Source organism: Paramacrobiotus metropolitanus, unplaced genomic scaffold, assembly GCF_019649055.1.
Source record: "Paramacrobiotus metropolitanus isolate TYO unplaced genomic scaffold, Prichtersi_v1.0 Parri_scaffold0000035, whole genome shotgun sequence".
NCBI classification, from domain to species: Eukaryota; Metazoa; Tardigrada; class Eutardigrada; order Parachela; family Macrobiotidae; genus Paramacrobiotus; species Paramacrobiotus metropolitanus.
In genome coordinates, this window is record NW_026570255.1 from 1,115,662 (window position 1) to 1,141,046 (window position 25,385).

Sequence of the window (25,385 nt, forward strand, 5' to 3'; positions counted from 1 at the left end):
TCTTCCAATGACTTGCACTTTTTCTTCTTCTTTCCTTACCAGTTTAGAGGGCCGGTTAACTGCCGTAACTCTTCTCTTAAGGCAGACATATTTTGTCGCTGTAACCTCGTTATGTGACAAGTTTCTTCCTTTCTGACTCTTTCTCTTTTTCTCCCTTGTCCCTTCTGACATTCCGCTGGAGTGTGCCGACTCAGCAGGCCGCAACTACACCCCGAAAGTGACGTTATGTTGAAATGAGGAAGGCCAGTTGTCACCGAACTTTTTCTCTTTGAGGGCCGGTTGACCACCGTAGCTCGACAGATGTAAGATAGCATTGATCCCCTTGTAACAAAACTCTGCAAACAACAAGACAGGAACGATATGACAGTTTAAAAAGTTGCGTCCTTCCGCCCTGATACTGTACCTTCATAACCGTTCACTGTTCTGCCGACTGACGGCCGTAACTAGCACATCAGCGATGCTCTTAAGGTCATCACTGGTCATTTGAACCATTGTCGCGGTTCCAATCGAAACGTCGTCTCTCTTTTTCGTTACGATCTGACGTCCGAACTCGAGGTTCCTTTTCTCTCTCTTGCAACACGTCTCCTTCGCTCCGGTTGAAGATTTACTGTTTCGATTTCGACTGCGCCGACGCTGAATGCGTATTAAGTGTTCCCGGGCGTCAATCGTTTGCGCTTTCAGTCTTTCGTCGTGCGGATTTTCGCATATCCTTTGACATATGTCGACGTAATCCATATGCAGCTGTTGATTTCGCCGTCCGCGCTTTCCCATGTCATTGTTCTGAGGTCGTCTCTCAAGTTCTGGACGGTGACTGCTCTTGTTAACGCTGATCTCTTGGATGAAATAGACAAGGTCTGACGGCTGGATGAACTTCGTCCCCATCGTGCGTCTTATCCGTTCCGCGCATTGATGAGCGTACATTTGTGACTGGCGTCGAAGATATTCATCATTCATTGCTCTCTGGCAATCTTTCAGTTGCTTCCTCACCGTTTCAGAAGAGTTAAAGTTTGCGATTGACATTCCCATTTTTATGACCTGTGCTGTTAGTGCCGGCGGAATTTCTGTTCTTGTTTGAGCGCTCTTTCGCAGCTGATGATGCGTCTCATGATGACCCAGCCTTGCCGCTAAGATCTTCTGGATCGTAACTCGATGGTCTGGCGGTGAGTCTGGTTGAACTGAGAATCCTAACGCAGCTCTTCCTGCGAGGAGTCGTAACGCCGGATTCACATGGCGTAACATGAATTGCGCTACACGGAGTCGTCTCTCCTTGATGTCCCTGTAGCAGAACTGCGTCATCCCTGTTGGGTCTGGCGCATCCAGGGCAGTTTCCAAGAGACTAAGATCAATCAAATTGACGAGTCCGCATTCTCGCGTTGGGAAGTAATTCAAGTTTGAAGATTGTTGCGTGATGATCAAGTCTTCCCGTTGACCGTACTCATATTCCTTCGCGTATCCGCAGTCTACCAACACCTGTTCTAGGTTGAAAAGAAGCCAGTACACTTTATCAGTTCCTTCTTTATTCTCTGGCTCAATGCCCACTGAACGGCAGATCTCATTGGTTTGTTCGGTGAGGTCATTCATTTCAAAAATCAGCTCGATGGTGATGAGCGACTGGCTCTGGTGAGTCCAATTCCGGGCCCGACCTTTCTCGACTTCTGATTCTGGCGGTGCATTACTTGCCGTTCTGCGCTCGTCAACTGACGGTCAAAATCGAAAATGATATTTCGTCTTGATGGTGGCATATCTTCGTCTACGTAAACTTCAGTTGCGTTTGAGGATGACGGACTGCATTCCATCTGCTCATTTGGCTGCTTCGCTGATGGTTTCTCGGCTGATTCGAACGTCGAACAGACAGCGTGAACCGTCGACTTCATTGTTCGCGGACTCTTCGGTGCGCGGTGACCTTGCGAACTGGATGACCTTTTACCGCTATTGCTTTTGCCATCTCCGAATTCCCATTCGCCGGAATGCAGTGTATCTCGCACCTATTCATCGTCATACGGGCCTTTTGACGAAGTTGATTTGCCCGATCCTTCGCTTCGCCCTTCTCTACTCGGATTTGTTTCACTGCTTTGCGCTTCCTTTGCAGCCTGCTCCTGTTGTCGATTACAGGTTTCATTGATCTTACTATATTCTTTCGCCAATCTCTTATCTTCTGCTTCTTCTTGGCGGCGCTTCTCTCTTTGCTCTCGTTCTCGTCGGATGCGCTCTTCGTCCCTTCTCTTCTGCTCTGATGTACGCGTATCTTTTGCGTATCCGCTGTATCTGTCGTAACAGTTAAAGTCCCGTGACCTTTCTCGTGACTTTCTTGCGAGCGGTCTGACGACCTTTCATAGCCGTGATATCTGTCATCCTTAGGAGGCGATTGTGAACGTTTGAACTCATTTTTCTTAAAATTCCGAAGTGCTTGAATAAGGTCCTTCTCTTGCTGTCGGAAATTTCGCATCTTATCAATGCGTTCTTCGATCGCGATTTTAATGACCTGAAACGGTCTAACTCCTTTCGACAGGTTGACCTTTTCCGCAAAGAATATGGCATATTCGTCTTTCGTGACTGCGAGCGGATCTTGCAGAATGACATCGATTTGCTGTATCAGCGATTGTCTTATCACAGCCGCTTCTTTTTCATCAGGTCTTTCAGTATTGCCAACAAAACCGGTACTCCAAGTCCACTATGACCTTTAGGTGCATCTTTCCGGGGTTCAAGGATGATATCCCAACCCGGTCTGCGTCCGACCAACATTCGGTATTTGTCTTCAAGGATCATCCGATCTTCCGGTGACAGTTTCGTCCATGTTTATCCCAGGACCAAATGTCGGAAAACGTCAAGGTTGCCGCGTTGCGCTTCCTGAGGAATTATCAAGATCTGATTTGGCATCGGCACGGCGATCACGCAACCCCAGCAGGGATAACGTTCATTTGACAAAGCGTTATTACGCTTGCAGTCAGGACAATTCTCGTTGTAGTTCGTCAACGGATCCCCGGTAACCTTTTTCGCCGGCTGTCCTTTCTTTGAGCTGAGACTTTTCCGATGCTTTTCTGATTAGCTTAAACGTCTCGGGTCATATTGAACTATGTACAAATCCCTTAGGAAAATCTTGAACGTCTCGGGTCATATTGTACTATATACGATAGTAATCAAAAATGGGTGCCTATAATAAACAGGGTGCGAAAAGGGGTGCCTATAAGAAACAAGGGTTTTAGGGGGTGCCTATACAGTGAAACTCATCTTAACATTTCTATAACATTCACCTTCCTATAACATTCACCCCTTTACTGCATACAAGAAGCTGGGAACCAAACCACCCGGTAGACTATAACACAGGAGCAGTTCTGTTTATAATATTCACCCCTTTACAGCTATAACATACACCTTTTATGGAACCGGTAACAGCTTTTCCAGCTTATTCAACCCCTGCGTAACATACGGTTTACTAGGCTGGTGAAGAAAACCATTTCGGTGTCTCTAAAATAAGGTCCCGGCTTCTGTTTTTAATCCGATCAGTACCGGATCTTCCAGCTCCAAGCATACAAAAGGGCAGCAAAACCAGCATTCAGACCGATAATGTCCATACTCTGATATTTTGTTTGTTTTTTGGTTAAATAACACTCCCGGGGGCCGTGCCCCTGAGCTCATTAGGGCAGTGCCCCTGGGGAGCATACACCCTCTGTACATTCTGTAACATTCAGAAAGCCTGGAACGGAGGGTGTATGTTGTAGAGAAGTTTCACTGTAACGCTTAAATAACGGTTTTATAAATAATTTATAACGAATCTGCTAGGAGGATTTAGTATTATTAACTTAACAGCTGTTGTAAGAATTTTGTCGTATCGAAATGGTAGTAGATAGCATCCGCTTACTACTCTACACAGCACGCTACGCGCGAACGAGCACGGCAAGCCGTTGTTGCGCCACTTAATAATTTTTTTATACCGTTAAGAGGACAAATTTTGTACGAGTACAACAATCATTCTTTTACGCCGGTATGCGCATAGCGGTCATCTGAAAGGCGACGATGTTTATGAGCTTTATTGCTAAACTTGTGTTTGGGTATGATGCGTTTCAATACAGCTTGGTTTAATTCCCTGTTTGTGTATGGATGAGTTCGTTATGGCTTTGGCCATAACGCTTACAATCTAAGAGGCTGTTCTCATGTTTATTGTCATCGTGAAAGTTAATGAACATTCTAGAATTGTTGCAACACGGTTGCACTTGGATATAAGGTGTTGCTTTGCTGTGTGTGATATCGATCATTCCATCGATCGGCCTACCATTTCCTGTTGCTTTCCATCTCATTGTTATACCTGCTTGTTTTGTGGTTAAAGTTATAGTTAAGAACTACCACTTTTACTTTCCGTCAACACAGTATACGAGTATATTACGCAGTCATATACGGCACTGGTCCCTTTTATTCTATAATGTCCCTTAAATATACAAAGATACAAAGATTCAAATATCCATAAAAAGTAACGGCGTAGATTCAGTTGGTTTTTACCAAGGAATCGCGAAGTGTGACAAAATGGGTTACCAAGTGACGAAAACCTATCGAACCGCAATCTGCGGCAAAATAGCTAACAAGCTGCCTTGCCGCTCGAACTGCGGCAAAATAGCCTATGGCTGGTGAGCCGCAGTGTGCGGCAAAATAGCCAACCAGCTATTGTGCCGCATATTGTTGTTACTGCGGCAAAATAGCCTTAGCCTTTAAATTTTCAAAGCCTTTAAACTAGCGTAATTGCTATACACCGTATATAGAGAGAGGCTTCTAATAGGGAGGAGGCTATTAAATTTTCGAACTAAGGTGGGGGGAGGCTTATACGATAGAGGAGGCTTCAATTTTGGAGGAGGCTTTAAATTCGAGAAATACGGTAGTAAACTTCCAACTCACCGTCTCCGTGTTGCGCTATGGAGCGTTCTTCAGGTGTTAGGGATCGCACCGTATGGAAATTAGCTAAGTCTAGCAGCACTTGGCTTCTAGAAGTCGTTCCTCGTGAAATACGGCACAGAAGCAACCAAGCAAAAATTTCAAGAAGTGCCGAAATAATTTCAAAAGTTTCAGAATGCAAAGGATTGACAGTACGCAGAATCAATTTGACCATTTTTAACGCAATAGCTGCAAGTACAGTCACTGAAAATAGTGTGTCAATGAACCTTCAGTTGATGTCAACCCTCTCTTATCTTACCTTTGTAGAGCTAAAAACGTACTATGCGATTGTCTAAATTATTGGTTTGCCCTCATATCGGCATGAGCAGCAAGCATTAATGCGGGGAAGGAAGGAGTCGGTCAAAATAGTCTGTTTTTTGGGTTACGTAGTTTATGAATGCCGCCTTACATTTTTTGCTCAATCAAAAATAAGCTGATGAAAGCAAGCGTAGCAGCAGTTGTTTAACGGTAATTGCTGCATATGGCAGCGGAAATCTAGTGCAAAAAATATAGGAATGGAAGGGAAATTCATGCGGTTTAGTGGATTCCAACAACCTTTCGCTCACTACAAAAACTCATTAATTCATTGTATGTATCTGTTATTAAATCTGGAAACAACCTACACGAACTCTGGACGGATCGACAGTAGTGGTGAGCTGAGAGCTGGTAGCGCTTCACTACTGCTCCAAGCACTTCGCTTTGTCACTTAAAAGTTTTCCCTGGGTGTGCCGATTACAGTGTGAGGTCTTTAATAATTATTTAGCCACTGATCTTGATAACGGCCGATCAGATCCCCATTCTCTTTATTACAGGCCGCAATAAAATGAAATAAATAGAAAAAGTACAAAATAAAATAAAAAATCGAGATGAAGTTAATTTTTTAAAAGCTAAGCTTATATTCACAGTGACAGCGCAAGAATGCGCTCAGAGGTAAAAGTACTAACGACAGGTAAAGCCAAACCGATGCGACCTATGCAGAAAAGGGCTTCAGAGTGCAAATCCATGGTGAATCGCTAACAGGCCGTCGCCAGCCACCGATGGGATCTCTGAATTTCCATGCGCTAATTCTTGCAACTGCCCAAGAAAACACAGACTCATCCGCGACAGTTTCTCCAACTGCAGATCCTGCAAGGCGTCCACACCCCACTTTTTGCCGTAATTAGGCGCCAGTGGGCGCGGATCAGCCGACTGCGTGGTACACAGCATCTGCAACAAGCAAGCATAGTTAAGTATCATTTTGGTGACCGAAAAAATGCGATGGAGCGTTAGTGAAGCTCTTGGCATATCTCGTACTTTGCAGATGGCTTCCTGAAGGTCCCATTGCCGACTGAAGTCCTGTTCAAACAGCTCTTTCAATGCGCTACCCTGCGGCGTCGGCAGCGTCACCTCCAGAGCATCCCACAATGCGCCCCCGAAATCCCGTCCAATCAACAGTCGCGCCGCAGGAATGCTGGTTTCAACGCGGACGGTATGTTTGTGGCGCTCCCATCCCAGAACACAGGAGCAGATCAGATGCACAACACAATTCGACATACGGACAATATCGCCCGGCAGACTCTCGCATGCTGCAATAAAGTCCTGCAGCCCGTATGAGCGGTACTCTGGATCCCGAGTTGGAACTGATGGACGCATGTGTCAGCATTAGAGTTCATCTGCAGTTCAAATTGAAAACCGTTCATATGCAGGCTTCTCAATCGGATTCCAGGATTGCTCTGAGCCATATAGAAGATCAGGTCGCACAGCTGTGTCGTGTTATGTGACCGCCAACGGTACTAAGAAGTACGGTACTAAGAAGTATTGACTAACAGCTCTCCGGACGGGATCGCTGTAGTCACTATCCCTGCCTTGCTCAGTGGGTAGTACAAACTCTTAAATCAACTGTTACAGTAAATACGGATAACAATCAGGAACACGAACCTTCAGGAATCCCTAAGCAATTGTGCTGAGATTTACTTCTAACTCCGGTCGATACACATGCGGGTCGGACGAAGCACGAGCATACCGTGTTTACCACGCTATAATCCGAAGCTAATTACGAACGTCGATAACCACAGAAGATGCTTTACTTCGCTAACACACAGTCATGTGCACAACACAAGGAAAGTTAAAAGCAAATTAGCAGTCAAGAATGATCAAGACTCACCCGGACTGATTCTGATATTAGCGATGACAGGAGAATTTATAGACTACGAGGAGCACAAGATACATCGCTATCAAGATGAGAACAGGCGAACCACAGATAGCGATAATGAGCAACCGCAGTGACGTAGGAGAAGGCGTACACCAGTAATAATAGGTAAATAGATAGGTACGTACTACTAGCATCTACACACGTCACCCCCACAAACGGTTCTTTGCTCCCGCAAATGTAAACAAATCCATCCCGTCCATCCCGTATGATTGTGCGACGCTCCATCCTGATCCATCTCCGCGCAATCCACACGTGTCCATCCGGTGCCCATAATGACTGTACGCCTGATCCGAGTAAAATTTGACAGAGGTGGGATCTTTGGCGCTCTCTGGGATCCGGAGGTCCACGGTGATTGACATGGCGGGAGATCCAGGATCCAGGAGGCGTCCGAAGTCCAAAGGGAAAAAGCAAAACAAAAACAAACAGAGAAAAGGAAAAATTCAGTGCGCTTTGTAACAGGGCTAAGAGCGAAAGTGCAACCGCACCGCATGGCAGTTACAGTCAACATACCACTTCCGGTTGCGAAAACTGCATGCTGCCAGTGCACATTTTTGCTTTTTATTGTAGACCCACAGTTTTGACAGCGTTTCTTCAAATTATAATATTTTTCTATCAAAATTGTGATTCTTAATAAGTAAAACTCCAAAATTAGAGTTTTCTTGTTCTGGTCTGCTTGGAATCTGCTGCGAAGGTAAGACATCTTCGGGACTGCTGTGTGGTGCGTATCGGGAATCCACTACACAGTACTGCTGACGCTGTCTGTCGTCGTTCTGTTGCTGCGCAAGCGGGTACCTCGCAACCTCTTTTCATACGGACTACCAGGAGCCTCGTTTTGCTGCAATCTTTTGCGACAGTGTTTTGTTGATATCCTGCCATGGATTTTCCAACATCCATTCACAGGTAAGATTTTCGACATTTTGCAGAATACGAGGATGCACGCAGTCAAACCGAAAGTAAATTTTTTCAGCGTGACCAACCGCCAACCGTGCATATAGTGCAAGCGACTGCCAACCAGGCTGTCACCTGTGCCACTCATACAGTGCAAACGATACCTCTCTTCCACGAGTGGCTGTTACGTGAAAAAATAATCTGCCTGTGTGCGTGGTTGTCGGTTGGTCTCACTGAAAAAATTGCCTGTCGGTTCGACTGCGCGCATCCTCGTACTGTAGTCTGCAGAGAACACTAGGATATACTACTGTGTCACGCTTCCACCACATCTACTGTCCAACAACTTTTTCCACAACTGTCGGAGACTTCACAAACAAGCCTTCCAATTTGGATTTCATTTGAACAACAGCTAAAAATTTTATTTCAAAAATTTTCACGAACAACATGCTGGGATACGTTCAGGATATTGCTGCGTACGTTACAGGCTACCGCTAACGGGGAGACAGTCAGCAATGCGGATTGCAATCCGAGGATGGCAATTACCCAATATGGCAACGACAAATTTTCTCACTTCGCTACTTGCGAAGTTACTCGTTCACGTCCCTACTTGCCAATGGAGGTAATGGATTACGCAGTTCTGCCATAACGAAGTTATTGTTAATATTAAAATTTAAACATTCCTCGTCTTAATTGTTACTAACACAAACATTTAACATACTACAAGTTTGTTCGCAGATTTTTGCTGGAAACTGGCAACATCCAGCCCACACAGATCATCAGATTTTTCTCTTCTTACAGACTGGCGGTTGACAACTTACAGGCTCATTATCTTCCACCATGACAGCCGCACTACCTTCTCGCACAACACTGACATTTGGTCGACATTCCGTACATTTCTTTTTGAATTCTTCAATGTCAACACTCATATTCGGCCAATAATACCGCCGCACTAGAAACGGAGACAATTCAGCGCTGGCACCATACACTTGGTTGTGCACAATTATCTCGTGGAAGCGCGTAATCAACTCTTTACGCCACTGACAAGATACATAGATTTTCGGAGATTTGCCATTGTCGTCTGGTTTTTGGCATACCAACCCTTCAGTAAAAATGGAACAATCAATTTCCTGCGACAGGGAATTCGGATTCATTCTTTTACGATATTTAAGATGTCTGTACCAGCTTCTACTATCTGCGCACTGTTTCTGTACAGTTCTCCAGAACTGTAAATCAGAAAAGTCCTGCGTGGACGCATGTTTGTTCACATCTGACCGACTTTCCCTAGGCTTCATCCGGGACAAAGAATTCGGACTGCGAACACACCACGGTGATTTCGGACGCTCGTGCACGTTGTCAACATTTCTGTGATCGGCCGGTACAGATTCAACTTTAATTGTTTTATTACCGATTACCATACATTGTGCTGGTGTTTCGACATTTTTCGCTGTTTGTTTAGGCGGATGCACTAAGGCTTTACCCCCACAAACTTGACTGGAGCATACGGATGTACAGCTGATATCAGAAGTACTGGGCTTTACATCACAAGTGGGTGGGTTTGTTTTACCGCACCCCCACAAACTTGACTGCTCATTATTCTGTTTCTGTGAGTGGTTATTACCCCCACAAACTTGGCTGGGTACTGGGGTTATTTTCACTGGTGCTGCCATGTCGATCCTTTCTGTTAACATCAGTGCTGGGATTGCAGGCGACGGTTTAACACCTGGCGGAATCACTGGATCAAAATGATGCGCCCTAATGATATCGGCCATCGAATGCATTTTCCGAGGGAACCATACTGGTGAATTCGGACGCTGACGGGATAGCCTCCACGTCATAGTGTTCATGTCCAGAATAAATGGTTTCGTTGCCAAGAAGTCCAACCCAAGGACGATATGGTCTCTTTCAAAGGTTGAACTGACCAATACCGCATGTTCGAACGACATACCGAACTCGTGGATTGTGATTATCGCGCACATTGGTTCAATTAATTGCCGTCCTTGGTATGCCGTATGAACTACTCTTCTTGGATGTGGTCCGGACACTGGTGAATGTTCAATTTCAATTCTTTTGCCATTTGGTGGGACATCACCGAGATGCTAGAACCGGTATCAATCATCGCTTTGACTTTCTGGTAATTTACATCGATTACCGAATATCAAGCTTGTGCATCCATCGTTGGTTTTAGACAGACATGGTTTGCGACCGGATATTGATTGATGTCCACGACTTCCAGAGTATTACACCTGATCAAAGGTTCGTTATTTGCTGTGGAAGTACTTGGCTCAATTTCCATAATGTTCATCTGTGGCGCGTTGCATTTAATTAGTATTTCCCGCGTGGGTCGATACAATCTCGGAATTGCTAATGGATTTTGGCATGACGCCGCCGGATGCATTCCGTGACAAAGGTAACAAATTTCATTTCCTAGAATTGTTTTCCATTCTTCCTTACAGATATTCCGCTCATCAAACGGCTGTTGTTCATTTTGCCGGAAATTTTGATTATTATTCGGCTGCTGATGACGGTAATTATTATTATTTCCACTTCGTTGATAATTATTCCCGTGATAAGTATTTCCGTAGTTATTTGGTCTAAACTGGCCTTGATTTATCCAGCATTATTATTTACAGGGGTATTTAAAGGAAAGTTAACGTTCGGATTCTGCATCTGCGGTACAGGCACATTGGCATTTACCGGAAGCGGCGGCGCCTGTCCGTGCTGCATTTGCCACTGGGGAGACTGACCGTTCTGCGGCACCATTGGCTGGTACTGCATGCCGTGATTATTTTGATAAGCAAACTGCGGTGCGTAAGCAGAATTCTTATTTGGCTGACGCTGCTGATAATTACCGTAATTAATATTATTATTATTATTACGATATCCGGAATTACCATTTCTGTGCGCACCGTTAGGCACAACATTTCTGTTTTCATAACTTAATGAGACTTCCATGGTCTCTAATTTCTGTAACCGCTCCAACCATTTCGTCCATAGTCTTCACATTTTGCGGATACAACTGCGTAAACCAATTTTCCTTATTTTGTTTTAGGCCATCCAGAAAGACACCAACACGCTCTTCCTCTAACATCTGCAATACTTCGAACCAGTGTAGGAAACTGTCCGTGTACCTGTACGAGGCGACTGTGTCATCTGTACGGAAAATACGGGCATTCATCTCGCGATGTAATTCAGCAGGCGTGACAGCCGAATTAGAATGTTTCAACAATTTGGGACGGAAGAAGGTAATCCATTGCTCGTTTGGATTATCTTCAAACAATTTTTTAAACCAAATCGCAGCATTATTTCTGAGAGCAGCAGCTACCTCTCTGCACGTCCTCTCGTCATCCCAGTCGTTTGACAAAATACACATATCGACATTGTTTAGCCACTGATCAATTGGGCCAGATTTCTTTGCATTTCCGTACTCCTTCAGATGCATAAGCTTTTCCGTTCTTCTCGAGGAGTTTTTATTCTGGGCAATTAACAATTCCAGCATTTTATTCTGTTTTTCATTTTGTGCTTTATTCTGTTCTATTGCGATTTTCGTGTTCTTTTCCACTAACAGCTGAACTGTTGATTCCAGGGAAGCACGGGAACACACGGATAAAGCGGGACTTCCACCACGAGGTGAGACCGCACCATGATCAACCGCAGCTGGATGAGCATTACCATTGTTATCAACATTTTCAGGGGGAACATTCTGCTGCGAATGCACGTTACCACGTGCACTGTGCCGGCTTTCAACACGTGATTCGTTTTGTGCAACGAAAATCGGACGCATGGGTGCCTGTAGCTGCGACTGCATATGGACACCTGAATTATTATTTATTATTACCGATCCCTGTGGCGGACGCACTTGTGGATACGGCTTTGATAAATTCAGCTCAGAAGGGCCAAGGTTTTGTCAGTCATATTGCGACATACGCGGGGGTACTCGGACTTCACCCGTGCCAACAGTTACTTCTGCTTGATGAACTGCTTGACCACCGCCATAGCGCACGTTCTGATTTCTGTAATGCATTAATTCCTGTTGGAAGCCAGCAAATTCTGCTTGCATATTTCTAACCGTTTGTTCACCCTCACGAAGAGCCGTTTTTAGCTGATCATTTTCTCTTCTCAACTGAGTGACTTCTTCCTGTTTTTCATAAGCAGCAGCTTGCGCTTTTTCCTTAGCCGTAATCGCCGTATGGCACACCGTGCAATTCTTACTTTTGGCTGCAGTGCACTCTTTTTGCGCCTTCTCTTTCGCTTGTTTCTCGTTCGCGTAATCAACTTTCAACTGCGCTGTTTGTGCCTGTAATGCTTCTTCACTATCTTTACAGGTTGTTGACAACACTGTACGCGTTGACTGGTGCATAAAATCGTTTTGAGAGCGACAAATCGCTAACTCTTCTTCCAATTTGGATATCCGTTCCGACTCTGGTACGAATTTTTGCTTTAAATCCTGCAGCTCATCCCAAAATTTCTTACGCTGCTGCGCCACATCATTATAATTTCTTGACGTTTTAGCATGATTATATTTTTCATTTTTCAGTTCATCCTGAACCTGATCGAGCTGATCCTTCAAGGAGGATACTTCATTTTTTAAAGCGGCACTAGACTGGACATCCTGAGACTGTGCCAGCTCGGAGCTGCGAAACTCATCCAGCTCTCCTCTGGCGTCTTCCAGGTAGTTTTCCAGTCTGCGATTAACATCTCTTAATAAATCCCTTTCCTTATAAATTTCGTCCAGTTCACCCTTTAAATCATTCATGTTATCCCGGTATGTGATTAAATTTTTATCCTGAACGCGTACTTTCTCTTTTAATCGGAATACTTCTTCTCCAACTTTATTTAATTTAACGCGTATTTCATTATATTTTGCGCGGAAATTATTTTTATCCTGCTTTTCCTGTTCCAGATCAGTACTCAACTGTCGGATTTGACCCATGGACTGCACGCTGCTGTTAAAAGAACCGATGAGTTTACGTATACTTCTGAACACCGTGCCAGTTGACTGCCGTGCAACTTGCGCAACATCATTATCCGTTTGTGTCGCCTCAAGTGCTTTATCAACCTGCACTACTTTTTCCATAAACGCATTATCGGGAGGAGCAAAATCGGTTTCCGTTAAAATTTTTCTCAAATATCGCTGTGAAGGATGAACTACCATCACTTCCGAATCTTCAGCAGTATTACCAACTACGGCCTGATTTAACTGATTATGTTCCGGTGAACCGGCCGCTGACAGGAAATTTTCTTCACCGGATATCGGCGATTGTACTGCTGATTCACTTCTCGTAATCTTTGAGAAGTCCATAGGCTTTGCGCCATCTGACACCACTTCCCGCTGATCATCCAAAAGGTTGAGCTGATCAACTGGAGTGTTAGTTTCCTGTGACTTATTTTGAGTCACCTCTGTCAGTGCATTTCCACTAGACAAATCCTGCGTACTTCGTGTTTGACGAGTCGATTCCATTGGCGGCGGCTGCCCGCTTGCAGATACTGCTGCTTTTCGCTCTTCCGTTTTCTTTTTATACTCGGGTAATTGTTCATATACACGTTTAACCGCTTCCTGAAACTCTTCGTCTGAAATTTCCAGGTACGCTTCCGGTATACACTGTTCTGATTCTACCCAACCACGGTAGTAGAACGGTGCTCTCGGTTTCGGGTTCGAAAACTGTCCGATTTCCTGATATTCAATCCAGGTTTTTCCACAAAATGCTTTCGGCTGGCTAGGAGATTCAACTCCTAGTACTTCGTACATCAGTCCCAAAGGAATTACTTCCGCATTAAATTTGAGTTTTTTCTGTTGTGATATTGCCTCACACGGGCCTAATATCACTCGCTTTGGGTCAATTGTCAACAGCATCGTATTTGCGTTCAATTTATCAGACATTTTTGTCCGATTTTCTTTAATCGACCTTTAAGGTTTCGATAAAAGAAATACAGTAGCAATAAAGCTACTGATATACCACGGCTATTGTGCCCACACACAGCAGCTATTGTGCTACTGTTCACAAAAGCAACGTCTCTCCTTTAAGGCTTGAGACGTTGACTACTACCGCAATTTGCTGCGGTATCCTTATAATTAATTACTGTGGATAACCTTTGCGGTTATTCCACGATTTAATTTTAATTTCCTCTTGTCTCAGGTCAGTCACTGACTGCCTGGATTGTTTACGTTTTACCAGCCAGCTATCACTGACTGCCGATCAGGCTACCGATTTGGCTTGCCTTTTGTGTGCAGTTAGTGAAGATTTTATCTAGCCTTGCCAGTAAAGATTTTATCTAGCCTAGCCTTGCCTTGACAATGGCTCGGCTACTGCGCCTTATCACCGTTTACAATCCGTCTGCAGCCAGGCACGTTGACACTGCAGATCTGCTTTATTTTACCGCGGTCACTGCTTTGCGCAGACAACCCGGAAATTACCCAAAAATTACGCGATCTATTCGCCAACCCAGCCGATCTTTAAGGTTTCGACTGTAAATTTACTGCTGACTTCGGTCCGATTTTAATTATAATTAAATGGCGAGAAAGCTCAGCCAGTTATTGGGCGAGGAAGCTCAGCCCGGGGAGGAAGCTCACCCAATAAAAAACCCTAGGTCAGATCAGGAACGCTGACCTCCTTCGGCGTACCTTACGGTTCAACGCCTTCTACTAACCACTCACACACATTCACACGTAAAATACCATCCACGATTTTTACTGTAACATCGGAAAAAATTACGAACCATCGGTGGGCGCCATGTCGTGTTATGTGACTGCCAACGGTACTAAGAAGTACGCGATTGACTAACAGCTCTCCGGACGGGATCGCCGTAGTCACTATCCCTGCCTTGCTCAGTGGGTAGTACAAACTCTTAAATCAACTGTTACAGTAAATACGGATGGAATAATCAGGAACACGAACCTTCAGGAATCCCTAAGCAATTGTGCTGAGATTTACTTCTAACTCCGGTCGATACACATGCGGGTCGGACGAAGCACGAGCATACCGTGTTTACCACGCTATAATCCGAAGCTAATTACGAACGTCGATAACCACAGAAGATGCTTTACTTCGCTAACACACAGTCATGTGCACAACACAAGGAAAGTTAAAAGCAAATTAGCAGTCAAGAATGATCAAGACTCATCCGGACTGATTCTGATATTAGCGATGACAGGAGAATTTATAGACTACGAGGAGCACAAGATACTCGTACATCGCTATCAAGATGAGAACAGGCGAACCACAGATAGCGATAATGAGCAACCGCAGTGACGTAGGAGAAGGCGTACACCAGTAATAATAGGTAAATAGATAGGTACGTACTACTAGCATCTACACACGTCAGCTGCATCATTTCCGCAGTCTGCATCCGTTGGTTTCTACCGTTGAACACCACGTGCTGCGTGCCACGCTGCAAACCATGGTACACTGCTGCCAGATTGAAATACTGGCTGAATCTCCGTTTAGAATCGGCGCAGTCGCCCACCACAATCCGACCACGCAACGCCGGCTGGTCCAGCATCAGTTTCCATGCTGCACACACATTGCGCAGCTTCACCTGCGTCACAGTTCCACAGTGCGAGAAAACTTCCGCCCATAGTTCCAGAGGCAGCGCTAACTTGTCGCGCGCTTACCCAGTTTCATTGGAAAACGCAGTCACATCGATCCGCTCGTTGTGGACATGCGCGGCGGCCGCCTGAACCGCGTATAGTACGCTTATGTACGTCAGTGACGATCCAAAGGGTTTCCCAGCGTCACTTCTTCCAAAGCAGACCAGCTCACTGTCCAGGAGATCCACCGCGGCAACCGCACATTGAAAGTGATCGAGCTCGTAGTCGTTCAGTTGCTTGATGAGCGCCTGTGCTTCTGGGGGGCGCAACGAGCGGAATTCGTCCGTTAGTTGCACAGCATACTTAATGAAGGTTCCTGGATGGACATCTGCGTGCAGTGCCGCGCTTTTGCCAGCCCGAAGATATCCGTTGTTCACCGCCATTTGACGGTCAGCTTGTCGACGCGGGATCCCAAACCAACCGATACGATCTAGAGGGACGATATCAACACACCAGACTCCGTTTTGAGTCCAATAGACCGGCGCGGCTCGGCATGACTGGTGCGGCACATGGCGTCCAAAACCAGGCACTCCACCTTCCACCCAAATCCACGGACCCACCGGCGTCTCCGGCACTAGAATTTCCATGGCAGTGGTTGAGAAGGCGTTAGAGGTGACGCGCGCCAGATCTTCTTCGCTTAGTCTGCCCGGCAGGAAGATTCTGCCGAACGGGACGAATTGCCGTCGTCGCCGGGGACAGAGCAGATCGATGAAGAGACCGTTGTCGGCCATGTCCATCACGCGTCCGGACCGCAACTACCCGTCACCACCCAAAACGTCAACGACGTTGACGCAGTGTAGTCCACTGGGCATTATGGACGAAGTTAGGCACGGAATGGACAATAAATTCAGGCACCAGCCAGATTACTTCCGTGTGTAAGGTCACTCTTCAATAGTCAACCTTGTAATCCAGAGCGTGTTCTTCTGTAACCTTTATTCGTTTACAGCTCGCAACACACTGGCTTTTGCCGTAAAACATAAATCTCTTTTATACTCTTTTTATGACAGTTATCATCCACAGGATCTGTGGGAATATACTAGCGCCCATCAGATATCGGGCTAAGAACAGCGAACGTTCAGCGAACGTGCATGACACAGCATGCCCACAGACAATAGACTTTAAACTATCGGACATAGTTCATATAAACATAAACTATCATGTTGCTGTGGCGTGACACTGCCCTCCGCCTGGTGTTTTGGTCCTCCAAAACGGAAGCCTATGAAAGGGGGGCAGTCGGAATGGTCCGGAAGTGTCCGGGCAGGTCAGTTGACGGAATATCCGGGTAAACCCGAGGAGTAGTTACTACGACCAGGGGAATCTCGACTCCTGGTTCCATCCGCGCTTGTCCAGGCTCCATGTCCGCAGCCGGTCGTCGAATCCTGCGCTCCCATTGTTTCCGACACACCGTTGTTAATCGGGAAAATCCGTTGCACATGCAACACGCGAAAACCACACTTCCAACGAAAAGTATGATGACGATGGCTGTGATCACGTACTTGATTATCGTGACCCACGAAGCCACCAACGGTAGTTGTCGTCCAGACTCAACTCTGTACGAACTCGTCCGCATGACGAAGGCCATTCTCCTCCATCGCCCCTGCGATCTGAGCGAGAAGCCCATATGTGTACCGGTGTTCACGACTAAGAGCGTTCGACAACGCTTCGTGAGACAGCTCGGTTGACACATTGAACTTGGCCAGCAGAGACTGATGTGATAGCCGCTGTGTCGGCTGCTTCCGCATCCAGTCTCCGTTAACAGCGATGAACGGTAAACCGTTCAAGTTTACAATTTCAGAATGCCAGTAGCATGTCTGGAACGGAACTAAGCTGTACCCATCGTAAGCTATCGTCCAGTTACGATAGCGGGCTGAGGCCCACAGGAGGTTGGAAACACTTCAATCTCCACTTCCAGTGCTTGGCACTGTTGCATGACGGCGTAGCTCCCAAAGCTACGTACATGTTGACAGGTCGTGTACCCTAGCCGTCGCGCGGCCAAGATCCCGCTAACATGGGATAAGGTCACGACGTCCCACATCAGAGACTGATCCATCTTGCACCTCAGCTGGTTAGTCGCTTCGACCAACACGTTCTCGTAATCCGTTAATGTGCTCCGGATCCACTGAAGATGACTCGCCAGATAATCGGCCGAGCTCAAAACTAAACCGTCACTCGATCGGTTTCCAGTTCCAATCACCGGCGCTTTAGCTGGGCTACTTCGGAGCCCACTAGTACTCCCAAGGACAATCACAATACCAGGTTTATTTGCCACCCGGTAAGTTAAGGAACTGTCAAAACCACATTCAGCGGTTTTGTTTCCAAGCAAAAACTCCATTTGCGCCGCCGGGTCACGGACCCGAGTTGTATTGGCGTCTTTCAAGGGCGTTCCTTCACGGGCCGATACCCGTTCCCATCGACACGCTTTCGCGGCGTATTGTTTGGGTTCCCAAACAATCACGCGATGACCGAACCACGCCATCCCATCTGTGGCCGTAGAAAGGTCACCGAATACGGATCGCACTACTCAGGTCGGGCATTCACGTTCCAACGTGACATGCTCGTACTCGCAGTTCCGTAAGGTGTAGTTCTTGGTTTGCATCCAAGACCCGTCACCAGTCGGTTCCTGTATGTAAGCCCAGGTCAACCCTGACTTCTCCATGGCGTTTTCGCCACACTTCCCGGTCCGAATTATGTCCCAGCACTCATTTGCTCCGGTGTCTCGTACTGATTCACGAAGTACGGTATCGGTCCAACCGGTAAATCCTTCTTGGACTGAACGGATCCGATTCCATGTTCGACAGCTGTACCCTTGGAACATCTGACCAGTCTTTGCGGCCTCCAGGTACACTTCAAATTTGATTGGCGTTCCTTTTAACGGCCCTTGATAGTCACGACACGAGGCTAAACCTTCGAGACTGACTACTCCAAGGTACGTTGGCTGGCTACAGTCGCATCCCACCACCGGGACTGCGTGTACCAGTCGAGCCATGAACCACAAGGCTGCCAATGCTACGATCCACCACATCGAGCATGTGACCTTTGCCTGTCCCTGAACCGATAATCGGTTTGGGCATCGACGAAGTTCTTTCTGTTTACGCGGCTGATTTCCGACTACACGAGCCGGTTCAACCCTTCTTGGTCGAGCGAGTATAACATTACACTCGTTGACATAGAACTTGGTCTGAGTGGTCGCTCGCCCGGATCGGCGCAGCGGTTCCACATCAGATGCGGCACCCTCACTGTCGGAGTCGATACCATCTGCATCTCCTTCTGGCTGGTGGGGTACGGGCTCACCAAACACTGTTGATTGGTCCACTTCTGCTGATTTTCCTTGAGGGGCACTCGTTTCTTGTCTTCCTCCCGTTGAAGAAGATAAGAAACGGTCATCTCCGCTTTCCGTTTTGTGGATGACAGACTCATCTTTGAGGGGTGCTGTGGGGATCCACCCTTCTCCTTCGCCGTCTTCGGAATCCTCGTATAACTCGTTACGGTCATAGTACCGTTTAAGTTTACTCACGTGGACAACGAACTCTTGCTTCCGTCTTTTACCTTGGGTCTCGACCCGATAGGTAACCGGAGACATCTTGGCCAAAATACGGTATGGACCATAATACCGGCTCAAGAGTTTGGTCGCCTTACCTTTCTTACCCGCTGGGTTAAAGACAAGGACTGCTTCACCGGGTTCGTACTGAACATCTCGGTTGGTATCGCGTCCAACGACATAGTTCTGTTGGACCTCGATCCGCGCACCGGCTAGTGCGTGCACTTCTGCCAGCCGCTGTCCGACGTCACCGACAAACTTCGGGACATCAGTCGGAACTAATACGTCCACCGGAAGTACGGCTTCTCGCCCATACAACATCCGGTACGGAGAGAACCCAGTCACATCGTGACAGGAGGTGTTATAGGCAAAGACCACGTATGGTAACGCCTCATCCCAAGTCTTTTGGTCCTTGTCGATGAACTTGGACAGCATCCCGGCAAGGGTTCGGTTGAACCGTTCGCAGGACCCGTTGGTCTGAGGATGGTAGCCCGAGGTAACTAACCTTTTCACGTTCAAGAGCTTATAAAGCTCGGTGGTCACTTCATTTATGAGCGGAGTACCTCGGTCGCTGAGGACTTTCAAGGGAATTCCGTGACGTAGGAAGATGTCGAACACGAGAAATCGTGCGACAGTCTCCGCCGTTTGCGCAACCAACGACTTTGCCACTACAAACTTGGTGAACAGGTCGGTGGCCGTAATGATATACTTCTTACCACCACTTGACCTTGGTAACGGACCCAGTACGTCCGTAGCCACAATTTCCCAAGGGCCTTCGGCACAAAAGGGCTGCAGTGGCCCCGCCGTAGCCGTGGTCGGAATATTCCGTGTCTGGCACGGTACACATGTCGCGACGTAACGTCGGACATATTCCACCATAGCCGGGAAAAAGAATCGTTCCCGGACCCGATCCCACGTTCGTCCGAACCCGAGGTGCCCTACGTACTTCTCGTCATGGCACTCTCGTAGGATCTCTTCACGGAGCTGCTTTGGCACTACCAACAGCAACTGCTCCTCTTTGGACCCGTTCGCCCGCCATCGACGATACAAGATCCCGTCCTTCAACACGTACGACTTTCGTACGATCGTGCCCTCCGCCTCGGATGGAAACTCCCGAAGGCGCTCCAAGACAAACGCGTCCTTGGCCTGCTCGGCACGGAAATCTCTCTCCGGCCGGTCAACAACAGCAACGACCATGTTGACCTGTTGGACCGGTGGATAACGCGACAAACAATCACCATCGTGGTGAGTCGCTCCCGGTTTGTACCGGATCTCCAGCTCAAACTCTTGCAGCCGCAGCGCCCAGCGCACAAGTCGGCTGTGCGGTGTTTGGATTCCTATGATCCAACACAAGCTGTGATGATCCGAGAAGATGGTCACCTGTCGTCCCAAGAGGAAGTGACGGAACTTCTCAAACGACCATACGATAGCCAACGCCTCGCGTTCGGTAGTATGGTATCGCGTTTCAGCGTCCAACAGACGCCGACTTCCATACGCGATCGGTCTCTCGCGACCTTCGTCGTCGCGTTGGACCAGCACGGTGCCCAGCGCGTACCCCGATGCGTCGGGGTGCATCTCCACCGGCTTCTCCGGGTCGAAGTGTGCCAGTACCGGTGCGGTACACATGGCCACTTTGAGGTCGCTAAACGCTTCCTGCTGAGCTTCCCCCAGAAGAAGGGCTGGTCTTTCTTCGCCAGCGCATGCAATGGCGCGGCGATATGTGCAAAGCTCTTGATGAATCGGCGATAGTAAGAGCATAAGCCCAAGAAACTCCGCAGGGCTTTCAGGTTCTCCGGTCGTGGAAACTCGGCGACCGCCATAATTTTATCGGGGTCCGTTTCCAGTCCTTCTCTGGTAACGATGAATCCTAGAACCCGAACCCGGGCCTTGAGAAAATGACACTTCTCCGGTTTTAGAAGGAGTTTCGCATTGGCTAGGGCCTTAAACACCGCCTCTAGTGCCTCAAAGTGGCGTTCGAGTGTGGTCCCTCCGATGACAATGTCGTCGAGGTACACGAACACGTCAACCCACAACAGGCCACTAAGGACATCGGTGATCATCCGCTGAAAAGCAGCGGGTGCGTTCCGTAGGCCGAAAGGAAGAACTTGGTACTCGTAAAAAGCACGACCAGCCTGAAAGGCTGTGATCGCTTTCGAATCCTCGGCCAAAGGTACTTGCCAGTACCCGGACTGACAGTCAAGTGTCGTGAAGTACTTCGACCCACTCAGACATGTCAGACAATCCTCCACATTTGGAAGCGGAAACTTGTCGGGTACGGTCAACGCGTTGACCGCCCGGAAGTCCTGGCAAAGCCGGCGCCCCTTCTTATCGGAGCCCTTTTTAGCTATTACCACCGGACTACTCCAAGGGCTCGTCGACCGACGAATCACGCCCTTTTCCAACATACTTATGACCTCTGTGTCTAACCATTTGAACTCTTCAGGCGAGTATCGGTACTGCCGTTGCGACACCGGTTGCGCACCAGGTTTCAACTTTATTTCAAACGGTGACACGTCTGCATTACCCATGCATTTGTCATTAGTATGAAATAGATACATATATCTATTAATTAACTTTAGCACTTCTGGGCCCACATCTCGGGTCTCCAGGTCACACACGTCAAAACTTTCTAACGACAAAGTTTCCCACGTGTAGTCCCACGCTGACAGGTCCAGTTCGGCTTCGGCACCTGTAAGACGCGGAAAGTTAGTATTAGATGGTGCAGTTTCAGCCATCAATACTTCTTGGAGTACCTTTGGTGGCTCTTGCAGCCCACCTTGGTTCCCACTGATTAGTCGCTGGGACGTCACGTCCACGAGCAGGTCCAACTGTTGCAACATGTTGCAACCGATCACCACATCGTGACCTTTCATGGCAAATTCATCGAACACGATGAACGGGACGATATCCCGTTGTCCAGCTGTTGCCACTTGCAGTAGCACCTGTCCCTGGGCCTCCATCATCTGACCGTTGGCACATTCGGCTTCGATGGTCGAAGGGGCCAAATCGGCTCCCAACAGGTCCACCAGGGTACGTTGGACAATGCTGATCGTAGATCCAGTGTCCACGACCGCTCCGAACTGTACACCATTCAACTCGATGGTGACCTTTGGCAATGGGGCAGTTAACACTGCTCCGGCCAACCACACGACCTCTCCTACAAGAGAGCGTTCGTAAGCGCGCTTTCGGTCAATTACATGCCGCAGGTCATTCGACTTGACCAACCTCCTTGGTCCAACCAGCGGGGTTGTCTTGTCGACAGAGAGGATTTTCTTACCTCTCTTCGGGTGTGCTTCCAAAACACACACTTTCTGCTTCTTGGTTAAGGCCAGCTCCAACTCCTTGGCTGCTAGCTCTAACTCCTCGGCGCTGACCCCGACCTTCTGGTCGTGAATGCGCACCAACGTAGCCTGACCGTCAACCCGTGACAAGCCCAGGCTTAACTCCACCAAGTGCATCCGGTTCAGCTTTACATCTGCTGAACCAATACGTCCGTCCAATGCTTCCACTTGCATTTCCCTCCGGATGGTGACTTTATATCCCACAGTTTTGTCCGGTATGAAGACGTTCCATTCCACGATGCACTTCCGAGTACGGACTATATCCGCCCCGGTCCGACCATCCAACAGTCCGACCCGAACCTGGATGACATCCATGGGCACATCGTTAGCAAACGACGCCCGAACCCGCAGCAGTCCATGACCAGTCACTGGCATCATGGAAACTTTGACCATTGGTGGTCCTAACAACGACTTCTCGTGCCCCATTGTCACGTCGTTGTCCAGCGGGTTCACGTCCTCCAAAGCCCGCTTCACCGGCGCTTTGGCGACGGTCTCCTTCATCGGCAGCGTTTTCAACGCCCCGACCATGCGTGGCACTCCTGGTTCCGATTTTCCCGGACACCATTTCAGGCCACCGCGGTCATTCGCTCCGGCCGGTGCATTACCGGCCACCGGTTGCTGTGGCTTAATACCACCCGGCTGTTTGACCGTGCTAACCGATGGCTCCGATTTCTTCGGCAGCCCTGTCGGTTTTCGCAATGCTTCGTCCAGCTTCTTCGCTGCGGTGCTCGGTACCTTGACCGCTGCATCCGATTTCACCGGCACGGGGATCCAACTTCCTTGGCACCACGTCCGGTTTCTTCGATCCACCGCTTGGCTTCTCCACCACGGTGTCCGCTTTCTTCGGTGTGACCGATTTGGCTGCGACCGACACGTTAGTCACTACCGATTTAACCACCGGCTTCGGCGTGACTTTGGCAGTCGGTTTCGGTGGTTCCGGTTCCCGGACTTCCACTTCTACCGGCTCGCTGTCGGGACTCGGCGGTGTCCACTCCCCATTGTCCGACACCCCGAATTCCATCGCCTCCTCCTTACCGACTGACAACTCCAGTGCATCCGGTTCTGGTGCGGGCGGTACCGGCGCTGGCTGTCGTTTTGACGGCAGCTCGTCTTCCGAGCTCGTGTCGCTGTCCGATGTGGTCGGCAGACCGGCCAATTCCGGTTTCTGCCGCTTGAAACTCCGGATGCGTGCCTTAAACGTTGGTTTAGCACCAGCTGACTTAAAGGTCACTGGTCTCACCACGCCTCCACTGACACGCCCCACCACCATTCGGACTTCCGCTCTGGTCTTGGGTTTATTTGACGGGCACTCCCGGGCCAAATGTCCCACCTTCCCGCAGTTGTAACAACTGCGTTGACCTCCGGGGGTTGGTTTACCTGTAAAACCACTTCCCCCTGGTTTGGCGGTAGCCGGCCGATTTGCCGACTCACCATCCCCACTACCAGACGGGTTCCGTCCGAACGTGCGACTGCGCCATTCCTGACGCTTCGGCGGTCCGAACCTATTTGACGGCTTCGGATGCCCTGTCGTGGCCACCGTCGTTTTAGCATGGTCACGTTCCCGTTGCTCCCTCCGGCGAAGCGCGTTTTGCGCCATAGTTAGCTCCCCATAAAACTCCTGGGGAGTCTTCGCCTGTGACAACACGACCATCGTGTTGAAACGATCGAGCAGGCCATCCTTAACCTGTTCGATGACATCCTCATCCTTCATCTCTCGGTTGACCAAGTAACATTTCGTTACTTTCTCGATGAAGTACGTCGCGATATCTTCGTCTGGTTGCTGACGTCGCCTACGTAGCTCGCGTTTGTATTGCAGAATGAGGTCCTTCGGGCGGAACCGAGCGCGTAACTGCGTCTCGAACGTTGCCCAACTCGTGAAGCTTTCCGTCCCGTCCTTGGTGGTGTGATCCCACCACTGCCCGGCAAACTCCTTCAGGCACAATGGAACCTGGCGCAACTTCTTGCGCTCGTCCCATTCTAACGCTGCAGCATAGCGGTTAAACTCGAGTAACCACTCATCTACAGCGTCATTCACCATGCCGGTGAATATCGGTGGACGACTGTCCGATGCGATCTTCAGATCGCTAAACTCCTTGGCAATTTGCCGCGAGTCTAGAACAGTCGGCGCTGTCGCTCCACGCGCCGTCCCTTGCGGTGTCGTTTCCACCGACGGTCTACTAGTGTTGTCACCTGGTGTCGTCATGTCCCCAGTGAACAACCACTCTAACATCAACCTCTCCCTTAATCCGGGACGAGCGTTAGCTGATATGTACCGTTACTGTTTAAAAACAGTCCACGGTTTCGGCACCAATTGTAAGGTCACTCTTCAATAGTCAACCTTGTAATCCAGAGCGTGTTCTTCTGTAACCTTTATTCGTTTACAGCTCGCAACACACTGGCTTTTGCCGTAAAACATAAATCTCTTTTATACTCTTTTTATGACAGTTATCATCCACAGGATCTGTGGGAATATACTAGCGCCCATCAGATATCGGGCTAAGAACAGCGAACGTTCAGCGAACGTGCATGACACAGCATGCCCACAGACAATAGACTTTAAACTATCGGACATAGTTCATATAAACATAAACTATCATGTTGCTGTGGCGTGACACGTGGAACACCGGGTACGGTCCACGACTGCTTGCGAATCTTTGTCTAGACCTGTAATGCAAGCACAATTCAGAGGAGAAAAAAGGAACCGAAAGATCCATAAGTTCTAAAACAAAACACCGGGAACCGAGCAGACTTGTCTAACGGCATTTAAGCATGGTGTGGAAAAGTCAGAAGCTACCTACCAGAAGTAGAAAACGTTGAAGTATTTACTGTGTCTGCAAATGGCAAGCAAGAGAAGCACAAAGAAGTTCCTGACTTAATATTTTGTTCGTCTACAAAGCGCGAGCTCATCTGTACCGCTAATTT

General features: G+C 48.2%; 1 long non-coding RNA gene across 1 annotated transcript; it reads left to right on the forward strand.

Annotated features, from left to right (window-relative positions):
- The first annotated feature begins 10,481 nt into the window (after nt 1–10,481).
- Nucleotides 10,482–11,192, forward strand: LOC129589476 (uncharacterized). Its single transcript, XR_008690607.1, has 3 exons — nt 10,482–10,523; nt 10,630–10,803; nt 11,049–11,192. It is a non-coding gene; the product is annotated as an uncharacterized LOC129589476 (long non-coding RNA).
- Nucleotides 11,193–25,385: the final 14,193 nt, after the last annotated feature.